Source organism: Podarcis liolepis (genome assembly GCF_965112155.1).
Source record: "Podarcis liolepis genome assembly, chromosome: 1".
Taxonomy (NCBI): domain Eukaryota; kingdom Metazoa; phylum Chordata; class Lepidosauria; order Squamata; family Lacertidae; genus Podarcis; species Podarcis liolepis.
This window is the reverse complement of record NC_139554.1, coordinates 108,403,301-108,420,857: the sequence shown is the minus strand read 5'-3', so window position 1 is coordinate 108,420,857 and position 17,557 is coordinate 108,403,301. Positions and strand designations below refer to the sequence as shown.

At 43.5% G+C, this 17,557-nt stretch overlaps 2 long non-coding RNA genes across 4 annotated transcripts in view; one reads left to right on the top strand and one right to left on the bottom strand.

Moving 5' to 3' along the window:
• Nucleotides 1-3,883: 3,883 nt before the first annotated feature.
• The window catches only part of LOC310703232, a 403,937-nt gene continuing 390,263 nt past the window's right edge, over nucleotides 3,884-17,557 (bottom strand). Inside the window, exons 4-5 of one of the 3 annotated variants that reach the window (XR_014524019.1) lie at nucleotides 8,848-8,912; nucleotides 3,884-4,234 (exon numbers count right to left, since the gene is read on the bottom strand). This is a non-coding gene — a long non-coding RNA (uncharacterized lncRNA). Of the gene's footprint in view, nucleotides 4,235-8,847; nucleotides 8,913-14,325; nucleotides 14,437-17,557 lie in introns of those variants that run through there. The other 2 variants (XR_014524020.1, XR_014524021.1) reach the window with 2 other exon arrangements.
• LOC310703321 lies at nucleotides 4,152-17,552 on the top strand. Its single transcript, XR_014524074.1, has 4 exons — nucleotides 4,152-4,236; nucleotides 14,304-14,409; nucleotides 15,319-15,368; nucleotides 16,559-17,552. It is a non-coding gene; the product is annotated as an uncharacterized lncRNA (long non-coding RNA).

Sequence of the window (17,557 nt, the reverse complement as noted above, 5' to 3'; positions counted from 1 at the left end):
AACTTTCCTATTGCTACTGAACTATAGTACCATACCTCAGCAGAGCAGTCTCAATGAAATTAGAGAGATACCCTAAAAAAAGATAGCCCAGAAACCACGAGAGAGAGAGAGAGAAGGGGAAGAAGAAGAAGAAGAAGAAAAGAAGCTCTCTATATATTGTGAAGGAAAATAGTTTCTGTGAATGCTCATTTTGTTGGTGCACTGAAGCTGATGCTTCCACTCTTTATTACTGCTGCTAAGCTACTTTAGCAAACAAAGAGCAGGGGAGAAAAATAATTCTCGAAACAAGCACACATTAAGACCTTTTTGACAGCATGCAACAACAAAAAACTGAAGCATTTTATTATCCATTTTCAAAATGTTTCTGTATATATATATATCTGTTTGTGTTTGTGTGCCAAGGAAAATTCCCTGTGAGCATCCAACTTGCAGATAATTTGTTTTCTATGATTTGTTATCCATAAATAACGTAATTGCTTCATTGCTTTCCCAGTTAAAATAGTGTAGAGGTTGTAAAAGGAAGGAGTTGCATTTGGCTTCTTCTAGATGGGGCCATGTAAAGCACCCCAGGTCCAATCCTGGCATCTTCAGGCAAAGGGATCTCATTTACTTGAGACTCCAGAGAGCTGCTTCCAGTCATACGAGACAATACAGGAACTGATAGATAACAGAGGAGCTTCAAACCTCTCTCAGGGAGTGTCCCTGCCCACGAGGAAAGCCCCATTGAGCCTACAGCAACCATCTGGGCAAAGCTGCAATCTGACATTCACCCATAGGGGCAGCCAGGACCATGAAGACACGGCTGCTAGCAATAGTTGTTCTTGGTGGGTCACTGAGGCAGCTGGGCTGCTGTAAGTTCACGAGACCCAGTTGTCCTGTGATGGGCATTCCTGACCTCAGGAACCACGTCCGGGTTGCTGTGCTCTATTTAGAGACAATGAGGAAATGGCCAAGGAGTATATTGGCTGCTTCACCAGGAGGTGAGCACAGGAAGGAGGAGGACAGTGGGTGTGTAAAGACCCAGAGTGTATCATCCTCTCAGACAGACAGGGCTGGCCAAAACTTGATATAGCCTCATTTCAAGGTACAAGGGACATTGGTATCCCAATGTGTGCGGGTATGTGTTTTTGTATGTGTGCACACAATGGGTTGTAGTCAACTAACATTTACTCAGAGTAGACCTAGTGAACCTAAATACTGTATCTCCACTGTCAGAGGAGCTTTGCTTCTGAATACCAGCAGCAGGGGATCACATGCAGGGAAGAGTACTGTTGTGATCAGGTTTGGCTTGTGGACTTGCTTTAGGTATCTGGTTAGCCACTGTGAAAACAGGATGTTGGATAGCTCAGGTGGTAGAGCATGAGACCCTTAATCTCAGGGTCATGGGTTCAAGCCATAATTGGGCTAAAGATTCCTGAATTGCAGGGGTTTGGACTAGATGGTGCTTGTAGTCCCTCCGAACTCTGCAGTTCTATGATTCTATGACTAGGTGAGCCTTTGGACGAATCCAGCAGGTGACATCTTACATTCTTACAAAGTGTAGACTTGGTGATATTAATAATCAGCACCTTGAAATGATATAAGGAGCATCCAGTTTTCATAAGCAAGTGATTTATAATGAAGTAGTCATGTCGAAGTAGTCAACTGTGTCTAGCTCAGAATACGAATTTGCCCACCTCATAATACTCAGTTGCATTGCAAGTAGCATTAGGGATTGGATGCAGCTGTGAGGGTATTTGGCAGCAAGCCTCTTCGGCTCGAGTGGCGGTTAGGCATTGGAATATGTGTCATCGGGTGGAGGGCAGGTTGTGGCCATCACCTACCCCTCCCATTGTTGGGATTCTGTTAAAGGAATCTGGTGGTCATGGATCCTTTCCGATGCCCTGCTGGTGGCTAGGGCCATGACACGACCCCTGGTGACATCAGGGGAAGCTTCCAGTTGTATTTGCATCAACAAGCTCCTCCCACTGGTTGTTAACCTTCGGATGACTCCCCACTGAGCGGTGTGGAGTCATGTATAGATTGTTTGATCCAATGCCTAAGCCAATACCACTCACATGCTGTAACCAATAAAGTTGTGGCCTTCTTTAACCCATTAACCTAAAATACATGCGTCCTTGTGTCTTATTTATCCCTAAGCGAGCGAGGGGCCCTTGACTCACAATACTCAGTTGCATTGCAAAGTGGCAGAGCAGGCTGCAAAGGCTCACGGGAATAAGTGCTGGAAGACTGTGTGTGTGTTTAGATGTGCCTAGTGTGCTCTTAGTTATGTAATTTCAACTCAGTGTACAGGTACTGAGGTATGTTTAGCCTGGATAAGAGGAGACTGAGAGGAGATATGATGGCCATCTTCAAATATCGTAAGGGTGGTCACATGGAGGATGGAGCAATCTTGTTTTCTCCTGCTCTGGAGAGTAGGACTCAAACCAGTGGATTTCATTTACAAGATTCTGGCTAAACTTCAGGAAGAACTTTCTAACAGTAAGAGCTGTTTGACAGTGGAATGGACTCCCTCGGGAGGTTGTGGTCTCTCCTTCCTTGGAGGTTTTTATCAGAAATTGGGGGGTGGCATCTGTCATGGATGCTTTAGCTTAGATTCCTGCATTGGGGGCTTGGACTAGATGACCCTCAGGGTCCCTTCTAACTCTACAATTCTATGAATTTTAAAATTGGGCTTAGGGGGGGGGGAACGCTTTTGTTCTCCTTTAGGTTTTTTAAGCCAAAGGGTTCCCACCACCTTGCTAAATATAGATTACAAGTTCCTCAAGGTAAGGGGGCTGCATTATTCACTCACTCATTCTGAAGTGAGGGACATCAAACTCATGCAAGTTAGGGAGTGGGGGCAATGGCTGAAGGTAAGTGGAGGCTTGCAGAAATTCCTGGTATATAAGAGCTGAAGCTGGTCAGCTTTTTTCAGAAGGGACTCACAACTAGGGGTGAGTGAATCTGTCCATTTTGGTTTCTATCCATTTCTGATTTTCCCCTAGTCTCAAGTCCAATTCTCCACATTTCCACATCTGTTGGCAATTTTTTAAAAAATGCCCTCATGAAAATGCACCAATATTTCCCGGCAAATTTATTCCAATGTTTGTATGCAGTTTTTCCTATTATAGACATTTTTGATGAATGCTTTCCCCTAGTATGTGTATTTTTGTACACATTATGTATCTGGAGAAGTGCTTTGCAAAGTTCAGAGAAGTGCAAATTTCGAAAGGAGGCCTGTTCCAGTCAGCATATTGGTTTGGAAAGTGCAGATTAAGTAAATCCTCATTTGAATGTGAACTGAATTGAATTTCTTTCCCACCCCTACTCATGACTGACACTCTTCTGGTTTCTATGCTAGGCTGTAGGAAGCCCAATTGTATCTCCACCACCATCAAGCTATTCCCTCCTCTGATCTTGATTGGAGATCACTTTTGGGTGACGAAGATCCTTTTATTGCAGCTTAGTAAGCGCTAATGTGTGTCCATGATAAATATTGAAATTTGAACTAAATTAGGAGTATTTTTCTTCCGTATCTAGATTGTGGACATCTACTCAGATTTTGTTTCTGCCCATCTCTGATCAGACGTTTATGTGATTTGTACTATATTCTTCTTATTTGTTCCAAAAAAATTCCAGCATGTCATCTGCTTTTGTCTTTCCATCTAACCTTTCATTCTCCCTCTCCCTCCCTCTCTCCCTCCCTCCCCACTCACTTCTCCAACTTTTATTTGTGATGCTCAGCATGCATCTTCTCCAAGCACACTGGGCTGTTTGGAGATTCTCAGCCATGTTTGTTGTCAGAAAAGCATGTTTCAGAGCTATATGTTTTGACAGGTAGGAAACACTGGTTGAATATTTTTTCCCCTCTCCAGACAAAAGGGAATAGTAACAAATAGTATCAGCCCAGCACAGAAAATTTAATTGAAGCCTTGAAGAAATGAAATTTCTTTTGTGAAATTTCATAGCTTTTCTTCCTGCAAAACACAGGGCGGTTCAGCCTTGTCCTCCTCACTGGATTGGTCGCTGGTGGGTTTATAATCTGGCTGCCTGCAACTGATGTGAGTTGTAGTCCGAAACATTTGGAGGCCATCAGCTTTGCAAAGGTTGTTTTAGTTCCAGCTCTGACTTACAGCCCAACGGCTATGGTTAACATTTTGCTTTGTAAACACAACATAAGGAATTTTACTCATCTTAAAAAAATCAAAAGCATGTAAGGGAGGCTCTGAGCAGGATCAGTCGGGTGTGTAGCCTGTAGGGAGGAAGAATAAAAATTTCTAAAATGCAATTGTTAATAATAATAATAATAATAATAATAATAATAATAATAATAATAAATTAATTTATTTATACCTTGCCCATCTGGCTAGGTTTCCCCAGCCACTCTGGGCAGCTTGCAACAGAACACTAAACTACAATAACCTACAGTGGTACCTCGGGTTAAGTACTTAATTCGTTCCGGAGGTCCGTTCTTAACCTGAAACTGTTCTTAACCTGAAGCACCACTTTAGCTAATGGGGCCTCCTGCTGCTGCCATGCCGCCGAAGCAAGATTTCTGTTCTCATTCTGAAGCAAAGTTCTTAACCCAAGGTTCTAGGGCAACCCGAGCTAGGGCAAGCCAGTCAGAGGAGTCACATAATAATAATAATAATAATAATAATAATAATAATAATAATAATAATAATATGTCCAGTTTCCATCCAGGCACTGACCCAGACCAAGGCCAGCTTAGCTTCATCAAGTTGGCTTCATCATTTGACTACAGGCTTTTCCCCACCGAGATCTGGCAAGGATACCAGCAAGAAAAAGAAACTGAGCAACTGCAATGGAAGCTTAATTACAGGAGTTCCTGCTTACAGTCAATTTTGAAACTGTGTAGGTCCACGTTTATGGGGAAGCTCTCATTCTGCTTCCCATTACTTTGTAATGTGAAAATTGGAAAATCAGTTATAGCAAGACTGTGCTTCTAACACACAGAGGGCCCTTGGGGGGAAATAACTTACAGCTTGAATGGCAAAGCATTCTGTTCACACATATGTGGTTGAATGGAACGGGGCTTACATTGGCAGACTGCTTTTAAGGATTGGGCTGTAAAATATAAGAGGTTTAATGATGATTTGTATTTATAAAACACCTGTGCACTGTGATAATCACAAGGATGTGAACAACAGCGCAATTAAAAAGCTCTAAAAAGTATAAAAACACTTAACGGGAAAAGAGTATTTATTAAGACAGGATATAGGTGATCAATTTAATGGCATCGCTTGGGTGTGTAATTTTTGTTTAATTTTATTCTGTGTGCCCACCCCCTATCCCCACCAGTGGGGTTTGTAACTATTCTGTAGCAGCTATTGCATATTGATTATTCATAGTGAGGAACTGTTAATGTAAGCAGATTCATAGAGCTTTTGTTCTGTAATTGGATGATTGAACAGGAGAATTGCAACCTGAAATTGAGGAACAGTGAAATGATAAACTACACAGTAACGATATAAAAAGATCACGCATGCTTCTGTTCATAGCAGCTTTGGGACTCACAAAATGTGGGATAAAATATGAGGGATGCTGTGTGGAAGCTGCTGAAATGCTCAAAGGAGACAGATAATATGATCATTGGAAAAACACTAAGCTTGCTACTTTGACTTGCAACTTGCAAGGGATTTTTACGATCTATTGCTGTCCCTTGGGTAGACTAAACAGTCCACTTCTACCATATTGTTTTCTGGGGCTGGCGTCAGCCTGCGACACCCATGGCAATTTCCAAGGCCCTGCATCCTGGGAAGGCCCACTCCTATACCTGATCTGGTCACTCCACATGGTGTAGCTTAGAGCCACCATTTTAATTTCCCACAGTGCCCTGCCTTAGTGTCACCCTGGGGCATTGTGGGAAATAGAAAAGGTGGTTCCAAACCACTAAGCACTGCTGCTACTGCTTCTGCCAGGTAAGACCACCAGGTAATCCTCTTGGGGCCTAAAGATATAGGCAGGAGCCACTGGGGACATTTTGCTGACACACTTTGAGCCATCCCTTCCTGGGTCCTCTTCACACCTCCATTACTACAGAAGGACTGAGAGGCTGCTTTGCCTGCATTCAAAAAACATAACCTTGAATGGTGATCCAGATACCCACATACCACTGGAAAAATCCAGATTCTCACCATGCAATTTGTTCCATTGCATTTGTGAGTGTTCCTCTCTCAGTTTCTAGGAGCTGCTGGAAACATGAAACCGATCCCAATTTTCCTGTCCCAGAGGCCATCTCTCATCCTTCTCTGTCTTATCACCATTCAAGCCGGTTGTCTGTCTTCCATCTCCCTCCTTCTAGCCCTGCGTTGCCTGGCATATTGATTCATGTGATCCCTCTAGTCCATGCTTCCATTATTAGTTGTACTCCAAATCCCATCAGTCCCTGCTGATGATAGGAGTTGCCTTCCAACCCTGATCTAGGCTGTGGCCAATAGCAGGCTATTGTCCTCCACCCCCACACCCTTCTATACCTTCTTTGCTTTCACAAACTGCAAAATCAGTTCCAGGGCATAGTCTGAAAACATGGTCTGGAGACAATGATACAGCCACCTTACTGAAGCTAAGCAGGTCTGCGTTTGACCAGTGCTTAGATGGGAGGCCCCATGAGAACTCTGTGGATACTGCCATGAGTTCCATCATGGAAGACAGGTGATGTGCCCTAAGTAAATGACTACAGTGGTGCCTTGCAAGACGAAATTAATTCGTTCCGCAAGTTTTTTCTTCTTGCGAGTTTTTCGTCTTGCGAAGCATGGTTTCCCATAGGAATGCATTGAAAATCAATCAATGCGTTTCTATGGAGACCGTCCGGAGACAGAGGGGAAGCGCCGCTCTGTCCCCTCTTTTGAAGCAAGGGGCGGAGAGGAGAAGATCGCTTCTCCCCCTTGCCGCCCCTTGGTTCAAAAGGGGTCCGGGGAGAGAGGGGAAGGCGCTGCGCCTTCCCCTCTGTCCCCGGAGCTTGCGGGGCTGGCAACGGGGAGAAGCGATCTTCTCCGCGCCGCCCCTTGCTTCAAAAGAGGTCCGGGGACAGCGGGGAAGATGCGCTGCGCTTCCCGCTATCCCCAGAGCTTGCGGGGCTGGCAACGGGGAGAAGCAATCTTCTCCCCGCCGCCCCTTGCTTCAAAAGAGGTCCGGGGACAGCGGGGAAGACGCGCTTCGTTTTGCGAAGCAAGCCCATAGGGAAATTCGTCTTGCGAAGCAACTCGAAAACGAAAAAACCTTTCGTTTTGCGAGTTTTTCGTCTCGCGAGGCGTTCGTCTTGCGGGGCACCACTGTAGTAACTAAGTTCTCAAATTGCTGCCTTCCGTACCCAGAGCCAGCGTTTCACCTGCTGAACTTGGGTGCAGGCAAAAATGAGCAACCCCTACAAGGTAAAACATGAGTTACAGCAATCACAACATCTTAAGAATTAGGAAGGCCAACAATTAGATATAAAGCAGACTGTATACAGTTAAGCCTACCACAGAGAGGCTGGAAAGGAAAAATAGCAGCCACAGAGATCATAAAGCACATCAGTAATAAAATAGATATAAAAAGGGGCAAGAACCTTTTTGGGGCATAGCAGTGCCATATAATAACGATGTCATCCATCTAGGAGACTATTGCAAGCACATCTTTGCAGACCCAAGGGCTCATTTGTTTATTGCACTGTTACTGCTAAGGGTGAAGCAAATTAGCAATACATATTAAAATCAAATGATCCCACTTCTCTGTGTGTGGAAAGTGTGCAGATTTATTAAACTGCTTAGGCTGTATAGTCTACTCGAATAAAGTTAAAAGTCTACTGAATGCTCCCCTGTCCACCAGGAGCACGCATTTCTTTTCATGAGATCTGATTATTTTTAAAGTTGTGTATGTGTATATTGAGTTGACCAACTTATAGTAGTACTTGTTGCTACTTAAGGGGAAAGATGATTTTACTCCTTTTGATTGGCCTGGATTTGACCAATCCTACCAAGATTCCTGAATTTGATTTTTTTAAAAAAATATTTTCTTTTACATAAAAGCATTAAGTTGCTCAAATATGACCCTATGCTGGATACTTCTCAAGTTCCCAACCTGACCATTGTCACCAGATAAGGAAGTGTCTTATAACGCTGGTTGTTTCTTGTTCCCACCTGCCAGCTGCATGCCTACTTGTCTTCTGTTGCTCTGCCTACCTGTTCCCTTCCCAGCTTCCCAACACCTCTATTCCCCTGTCCATCATCCTGCCTATCTGTATCTTCATTCCAGTTCCCCTTTGGGCAGACTTTCCTTGGTTGCACATGCACCACACACTTAGAGCACATTCCCACCTCCAAAGAATCTTGGGAACTGCAGTTTACCCCTCAAATAATGACAGTTCCCAGCCTCCTTAAACTACTGTTTCCAGGATTATTATATTTTTTTGAGGGGAAATGTGCTTTGTGCACACAGATGTATGGTGTGCACACAGACCTGGGGGGGGGTGTATTTTCAATGTACAGTGTGTAAACAGCTCTGTTTGAAATTGATTCTGTCTCTGCATTGACCCTTCTATATGGATCTGCCCAGTACAACTCAGTTATTGCATTCTCTGCTCCTTCTAGCTCTGTGCTGAGCTGACTCACCCCTACGGGTAACTGGGCATGGCAAAATGGCTTTAGCCATAGCGAGGGATGGGGGGGGGGGAATCTGCCCATTTCCATTCCCCAGCTTTTGCATTTTTTACAATCTTAAATTCAGTTCTTCAAATTTCTGCAGCAATGAAAATCCTTCAGCATTTTAGTGAGAATTTATCCTAGTACACATTTCTTTTCAAGCAGTTTCTCATAATGCATTTTTGTATGATATGGTAGAAAATTCCACAGTTTAACTACGCACCATGTGAAGAAGTGCTGCCTTTTATCTGCTCTGATCTCCCACCATTTAGCTTCATCCGATGACTCCTATTTTAGTATTATGAGAGGAGAAAATATTCTGCGTTTTTCACACCATAATTTTATACACCTTTGTCATGCAAGTCTTCATGAAGGTTGTGTATATAACGTACTCATGCATTCATATATCTTTAAAGAGTATTAGCTTCAAGTATTCACCTGCTTCAAGTGCCTTGTAGCCCTGCTTCCAACAACCCTTATTGCATCTATTGTTTCTGTTTTAAGTCTCCCAGCGTATTATTATTGATAACAAACTGAATGAATGAGTGAAGGTTTGAATGGATGCCGGCTCTGCCTAAATCGTTGACAGAAGAAAATAGGACGAAATGTGAAATGCGTTGTGTTATCCGGAATCCCTGAATATTACGATCAGCAAAAGTTAACAAACTGTGGTGCCGTTGCTGTTGGTCCCTATGTTTTCCTCCTGTGAATCCAGCATTGCATTGCTGACACAGTTATTAAGCTCTTCCATCCCAGCTTGCCCTTTTCCTTCCATAGATGAGGAACTGACAAAAAAATTTGAACCCCCTTGTCAAATATTGCCTCGACAGTGAAGGGGCTTCTCCACCTCAAGTTACTCAGTTTCATCTTTGCGCTGAGAACTAAATAAAGCCCAAAGTTTTGCTTGAACTCAGAAAATTATGTTGTTTTGTGTTTCCTATCAGGTTTCTGTGAGTGGGTTTTCTGTGAGCGTAGGTTGGCCTGGGGGCGATGGTGGGTGAGAGTCTGGGACTTGACAAAAGAGCATCCAATAGCCTGAAATATTCAGCAGGTGTTTTCCATGAATAAAATGGTCCACGGAGGCTTGGTGAGAGTCAGAGGAGATTTGCCAGCCCTCTGGCCAGGAGAAGGAAGCATTGTGTCTGCGTAAACAGTTTGAGTCAGACTGGGTTGAAGAAAGGGAAAGAGATAGAGAGCTGAGGTTGTGTTCTCTTAGCAAAGGTTTGGGGAAATGTTTCCAGCCAAAGGACCACGTTCTCTTCTGGGCAACATTCGGAAGGCCCCATGCTAGTGGTGGGTGGGGCCAGAAGGACACGTGGGTGGAGCAACAAATGTAAATGTGACGTTTGTACAGTAGGCTAATTTCTGCACATCAGGAACACATTCCACTACAGGGATAGCTCAGCTGGTAAAGCAGGAGACTCTTAACCTCAGTGTCATGCGTTCGAGCCCCGCATTGGGCAAAAGATTCCTGCATTGCAAGGAGTTGGGCTAGACGACCTTTGGGTCCTTTCCAACTCTACAATTTTATGATTCTTTGAAGCACTCAGGGCACAGAGCAGGGCGAGTGAAGGCTGCAGCCCAGGGGAACAGTGTGGGCAGAGTCTGAAAAGCCAGACATAGAAGGCTACAGAGCCACATTTGACCAGAGGGTCCCACCCCTCTGTTAGATGCTTAGGTTGCCAGCTGTTTTCCTTGGAGATCTGATAGGGGAGCAGCGGCTGTTTGTTAGAATGCTGAAGCTGAGCCTCCAGCTCACGCTCAACCTGCATATTTGTAAACCAGCTGAATATGACAAAATGACAGTCAGCCTCTGGCGACCTCCTTCCAAGGGGAACGGAACCTAGGTAAGCACTGTGCCCTTGCGAGGTCTCCTCACTCGGAGGAAAGATGAAACTGATAAGTTTGCATTGGGAGAAATGCCTTCAGTCTAGAGGTGAAACTGCCATGGTGTTTTAAATCCCTTTTCATTTTCACTTTTACGGTGAAGAGAGATTTTTCAGCACTAGCTATAGAGAGAGAGGGTTAGGGGTGGTTGTTGCTGTGTTCCCTTGTCAGTTTCCCCTGGTGCTCTTTGCAGGCTTTGGGCACAAAACTCTACAGCGTTGCACATCCAGCACCATCTACCCCCTTTGGCAGCATATGCAAGAATTTGCACATCCAACTGTTACAATTTTTTTTAATGGAAATTACCGTAAATTAGAACTGGATATAAAGCGAGTCTTGACTAGCATTTGTATAATGGTTCTCAAAGCAGTTCACACTAATGCGATCAGTGATGAATCCAGAAGCTCATGAATAATATCAAACAATGGACTTACTACTATAAAAGGTGAGGCTGGCAGCAGAAGAGGGAGGATGCTGGAGTGAGATGTCATTCAGAGTCCTCTCCCCAATCCACCAGGTGACTCTGCTGCCACAATTTACACTAAGCAACGAGATGCTTTCAGTCTCTTTTAGGGCAGGCTTCCCTCTTCCCTACAACAGGCATCCCCAACCTTCGGCCCTCCAGATGTTTTGGACTACAATTCCCATCATCCCTGACCACTGTTCCTGTTAGCTAGGGATCATGGGAGTTGTAGGCCAAAACATCTGGAGGGCTGCAGGTTGGGGATGCCTGTCCTACAACATAATGCCATTTGGAATTAGGACAATATCCTCACTCTGATTTGCCTTTGTGATCTCATTATACGGACGAATCTGAATTGCCGAATGTTGATATGATGTCATTGCATTGTTCTGTGATCCATGATTAGCTGGGATGGGTTCAGAAAGAAAGCTGCCATTTTAACACACACACACACACACACACACACACACACACGGTGCCCAAACAGCAGATGAGGCCAGGAAGATGACAGCTGTATATGTGTGTGTGTGTGTGTGTGTGTGTGTGTGTATACACCTTTCACGAAAAGGTATGCAAGCTTTTTGTGTATGTTTGGGACACTTCCCCATCTCCCCAAACCTGCCCTTTGAAACTGGGGGGGGGGGGATCCTGGTTGAAAGTTCAGTGCAACCCAATGAATATGCAACAGAGGTTACACTACCCCAGTAAAAAAGTGGCGGTGGGGTTTCCAGTGTCAGTCAAACTCAGGCCTCATATGCAACATCATTTCCTGAGCAGTTGCCTTAGCTTGCATTTGTGATCCCCCCCTTTTTCCTTTCGTGTGATGTCCAACTTGAATTAACATGAGTGTAGCAGATGTTAAATGACTGTGACCAAGCCACTGATGTGCTATTTTACACTCCTCTTCATGAACTGTGTCTGGCTTTGGTGAGCACTTGATATCCCCCTCCAAGTCAGACCATATGCCCTTGTATTTAGAGAATGTAAATCTGAAATCAACTAGTCAGCCATTGTCTCTGCTGCACTCTTCAAATGCCGATGAAATCGAATTTATGTGGGAATAAAACCTTGACTACTAAAATGCTGTTGCAGAAGTGTAATTGAGAGGAAAATTTGGCCTGATGTTTCATTTTACTGGGACTAGTGGTGGTGCTTGAGCGGAGCATAAAGTCAGCAGTGAAACTGGATATCCAAAAATGCACAGACGTCTGGCTGCTTGAAGGATAATGTATTTTACGCAATCTATGTATTGGAATGTAAATAAATGTCCTCAAGCGTATTTGTGATGCGGGGCTAGACAAATGCTGGACTGCTACTTCCAACATCCTTGCCCATTGGTCATGCTGGCTGGGACTGGTGGGAACTGTAGTGCAATGACGTCTCAGGGCGCCACATTAGTGATTGCTGTCATCATGTTTTAACAAATAGTTTCATTAATGAGTATTTCTTTTCTACCAAACTAGACAATCTATGAAATGGTAGTTATATCAAAGTGGGCACATTTTACATTTTGATAAATTGCTTTGGCAGATTAACAGCCGATATGCTTTTAAGTGTGTTGTGGGAGGGGGGAGTATTGGTTTGTTTTTGTTCTTAAGTTTATTATGTATTTTGTTATTTTTTATACATTGTATTTTTATGTTGTGATCCGCCCTGGGATCTAAAGATGAAGGGTGGTATAACAACAACACAGTTGTACCTTGGACCCCGAATGCCCTGGAACTCAGCATTTTGCTCCCAAATGCCGCAAACCTGGAAATGATTGCTCCGGTTTGCGAACATTCTTTTGGAACCCCAAAAGAATGGCACAGCTTCATGCTCCGGCACCAGGGGGCGGAGAGTAGGCAGGGCTGGCACGTGTCCTGGGGGTGTGGCACACCACCCGCAGAGGCATGTGCCCTGGGGGCAGGACACACCACCTGCAGGGGCGTGGTGTCCAGCGTGGGTGGGTGGGGCCAGCCACGATGCCCCCCTATCGAGATAGTGCTGCCGGGGGCAGTGTGCTCCCCCTGCACTCCTCTTCTTCCACCAGTGCAGCTGATGGGGCTTCTGATTGGCTGCAGGAGCTTCCTGCAGCCAATCAGAAGCTGTGATTTGGTTTTTGAAAGTTTTGGAAGTTGACTGGACTTCCGGAATGGATTCCATTTGACTTCCAAGGTACAACTGTAATATAATAATAATAATAATAATAATGATGATGATGATGTCAATCACAAAATGGTTGTCATGGGGATGTGGCATAATGAACAATGAGACCATGGCACAGCTCAAAATGGCTGTCATGCATGGTATGGCATGACGTGCTCCCCATCAGCACTCCCCAGTGAAAAAAAGACAATAACATCAACCACCACTGTGTTCTCTCACAGAGAGAACTAGTCTCCTCTGTTCTGAACACAAGGGAGGATGGGTGGCTGTCTACTCCTGGCATCCAATGAAATTTGAGTATTTTTAAGTGGGCGTGGTCACTGTTTGATAGGCCAGGCCACTGCAAACAGGAACTGAGGAGGGAGAAAAAGCTGTCTCTTGCATTGCAGATTTTTGAGGGGATATTTAATGAGACTTTCTGTGGGTACTCTATAAAAGTGTCTTAGAGGGTATAATAGTCCATTTAACCTACAAGTAGGAATGAACATATGAGCAGCAGAGAACACTAAATAAAGGAAGATTTGAGATGAAAATGGCTGGAATAATAGAATATGGAGCCGACAAAAGACTATCTAAATTGCCATGGAGAGATGGATTGGGAAGCCCAAGGACAAGAGATAAATGATGAATGATGAGTATATAAATTGTAAAAATGCATTTTAAAAAAGAGATGGACTTTCTGTGGGTGCCATGGGAAGTGCTGGTGGGTGCACTGATGCCGGTGGTATCTGCATGTATCATTCTACCTGCCTCTCTAAAATGTTCCTCACCTCTTCAACTTACGTTTTACTCTAGGAGAATGTGGCAGGGGCGGGGGGGGGGGGAGAGAAAAAGAGACATCCACTACCTCCTTACTGGGCACATTGTATATCTGAATTGTCTCCTTGGAGTCAATAGGCCACCTCATTATGGTTACAATAGACAAATTCCTAAGCATGTGATCTGCTTCCATGGCCTTGACTTGTTCGTTTTTTACCTCAGAGACTTGCCACTCATGTTGACTCAGATTTGCTGTGTGTGATGAAGTGATAAAATCAATGGAAGAGAATGCACGTGCCTCTGTAGTGTTCAGAGAGAGAGAGACTATATTATTTATTGTTTATCATTGTAAGTTAAACCCACTCAACAATTTTCTGCCAAAGTGCATTTAACTCTTTTGGATTTGTTTTTTTGTTGTGTAGCTGAGGGGCTACTTCCGGGGGACAGTATCCAGCACCTGAACAGTGTGGTTCTATTAATGTCTACTTGGAGTAAAGCCCCTTCCGGTTCACTGAGACGTTCTTCCGGGTAGTGTTAAAAGGCTGCAGCCAAAATCTGTGAGTTATTGGCAAAAGCAATATTAAGATAGTGGGGGAAAGGATTATATCAATATTTCTAGCAATGCAATAAAATAAAATACCATGCGGCTTGAATAATAAATCCTGTTACAACCACCACCCCTAGAATATTACCAATTCAATGCAACATTTAATAAATTAGATCAGGGATTGAGAACATTTGATCCCTCCAGTCATTGCTGAACTACAACTCCCATCATCCCTTCCTATGAGAAGAAAAGTAGCTAGGGAAATAGGTAAGCATCCCCACCCCTGTCATTCCTCTCCTGAAATTGGAAGTGTCTGATTCTGCTTTTCATTTTATTTTAATGGTACATACAACCATGATGTATTACAGCCTTCTGTAACCCAGTGCCCTCCGGATGTTGGAGGGCTGTAGCTAATGGGACTTATTGTCCAAAAATATATATAGGGAAGACTGATGTGTTGCATCTAGTTTGGGACAGAGCATGATCTGGGAACTAGAGCTCATCATGGTTAAAGTGAATAGTCTCTTTCTTTTTTTAACGTGAGAAGGTATTTAGAATGTTAACAGTTTTAATAAGAGACCTGCTCCTGGCTTGGATCCTGCAACTCAAGGACTTTAAAAATAACCTCACCCTGAATTTTCTCCTTTGGTGTGTGTGTGTGTGTGTGTGTGTATTGTGGAGGTATCCTTAGAATTAAACAGACATCCATCTCCTTGTTTTCCCCACAAGAAAACATTTGCCCTATGAGAAACTGATCTGGATATGCCATAAAATGTTCTTGCACTCATAAATCCCCACATGGCAAAATTGGTTTGCTTTTTTAAACCATTCAATGTATGACTTCTTGGCATAGGTAATAAATCACACACCTGTTTTATTTATTTATTTAGGGAAGTCGGAAGATACTGCCTTTTAGACTTCTGCGTTTGCCTGTGCACAGGTTTGTTAATATTTTGGTGGAAATGGGATGAGTTTTATCTTTTGTGCTAAAACCTTTAATTTTAAATTTTTCAAGCTGGGTGGTTATTTTGCTTTTGTTTTGTCCAGTGGAGTCTAGTTTTGCTTGACATGAGCCAGATACCCAGCAGGGCAATGGAGACAAGGTCACATCAGCTAAGTCAGTTTGCATTGTATATATGGCCTCTTTGTCACACGTTTCATTCAGTAATTTCATACTGAGTATATGCCCTATGTTGGCAAATACTGGATTGATGTTGCTGTTATTATTATTGCCACACCATCAGTGTGTGTGATATGTTACAGAGCTACATAGGGAACACAGAGAGGTCCTTGCTATCGAAAGTGGACAATGTGAAAATAACCAAGCTGTTGCAGCTACTATACTATAAAGCGGGGCTGAGGAGCTTGTGGTCCTTGAGATATTGCCGGACTACAACTCCCATCACCCCTGGCCACTGACCATTAACAATTGCAGGGACCACTGAGTGGTTTGAATGATCTAGAAATAAAATCCATTCCGAAGTGTTCCAAATGGAATTTTGTACCAAAATGCTGAACATAGCCTTTACAATTATGGGCAATTCTTGAAGGTTGCACTCAAGCACCTGCTACATTATATGCAACACAATTGTAATACAATATATAACTTGTTTTGTACCATCAAGCACAATAGGCAAATGAGAAGCAAAGAAGGAAACCACGCCAGGCCTGTTCTCAGGTTTGAGAGATTCAACCCTTCAGTATTATCCAAAGCTTTTAAAAATGATTTACTTTCTGATGTATTTTGAAATGGAGGGTTTTCTCATTGTCTCCATCTACAGCACAATCTAATACTCATGTTTACTTACTGAAGAGCATTTCACTTGGGAGGAAAATGCATAACATCAGTGCAGGCTTTGTGGAAATTCACCACTCTGGTATGTGAAAAGTACTTGAGACTAGGGGTTCATTTCAATAGTAGTGGGGATTAAATAACAACACCACACGCACACACCCCATAAGCTCTTCAAACAAATTCAGACTTTTTATTTGGTGTGTCATCTTTGTTTCATAAGCACACTAGTTAAGTGCATTTCCTTTCACGGCTTAATTTTCCTGGCCCTTGCAAAGATGATTCTCTTTCTTAGCTACATTGAAACTTTTCTTTCTGCTTTACTTGCCCCTTTTCAGGAAATGACAACAGGAAAACCATGCATAAATTGGAAGGTACGGCAAGGCAGCCACAGTAGCTCAAGGGTTAGGTAAGTCAAGTCTTAGTTTTGGTGCATAGGGTCATCTGGTCTGTTCATACCTGCCCTGAAGCTTGTCCCAACCATAGCATCAGGGCCAGTCCTACTATTAGGCAGACTGAGGAAGCTACAAGGCGGTGGTGCCCTTCAGCTCTTCCTCCTGAGCTCCCTGAGCATACCCTTCTGCTGGAGAATAGAGCTCTGTGTCATGCACCTTGCCCTCCACCTTTGTAATCTTATCAACCATTTGCAATGAACCTCAACAGTCAGAGGATATGGATTAACAGGCTATCTGCAACATGATTACTTAGCGATACCCATTTACTTGCATGTGAATGAGAAGCAGGAAAAAGCCCCCACATCCATTTATGGAACTTTGAACACCAAATAATAATAATGATTTTATTATTTATACCTCACCCATCTGGCTGGGTTCCCCAGCCACTCTGGGTGGCTCCCAACAGAATATTAAAAACACAATAAAACATCAAACATTAAAAACTTCCCCATACAGGGCTGCCATCCAATGTCTTCAAAAAGTCATATAGTTGTTTAATTCCTTGACATCTGATGGGAGGGCATTCCACAGCGTGGGTGCCACTGCCGAGAAGGCCCTCTGCCTGGTTCCCTGTACCCTCACTTCACACAGGGAGGGAACCGCCAGAACGCCCTCAGTGTCCAGTTTATTTTATTACACATGAGTAATTCTATCTGATTTTTTTTTTGTGATGTGTGTGCATCTCAGTTATTCTACAATATTGCTTGTATGGTGCTGCTCTGGGCTCCTTTGGGAAGAACTGTGGGATATAAATTTAGTAAATGAAATGTAGAAATAATAACTAAATTCTGGTGATTTCCAGAATGCCCATTAGCAACACAGTTTCCTCACCCTTATCAAAAAATGACAATGCAAAGCCCGCTGGTATCAACTGGGGACTTA